This window comes from Myotis brandtii, unplaced genomic scaffold, assembly GCF_000412655.1.
Source record: "Myotis brandtii unplaced genomic scaffold, ASM41265v1 scaffold17, whole genome shotgun sequence".
Classification (NCBI taxonomy): Eukaryota; Metazoa; Chordata; class Mammalia; order Chiroptera; family Vespertilionidae; genus Myotis; species Myotis brandtii.
The window spans coordinates 9,543,464-9,543,690 of NW_005356259.1; positions in this window are offsets into that span (position 1 = coordinate 9,543,464).

Genomic DNA, 227 nt, shown 5'->3' on the forward strand with positions numbered 1-227 from the left:
CAGAAGAAACTTCAAAGAATGGGCACGCAGGGTGCGCCATAAAGGCCGGGTCTGCGAACCGTCTGGAATTCGGCCCTTAATGAGTTTACAACTGTCCAGCCCCAATTAAGATTTTCCACCAAAGCCCTTTCATTTGTTTGCTCTGTCTGCCGCCGATAAAGCGGTTGCGGAAACAGCTCTCTTTTATGGGCACTGCCCTCTCGGCAGCGCAGATTCCGGACCCACGC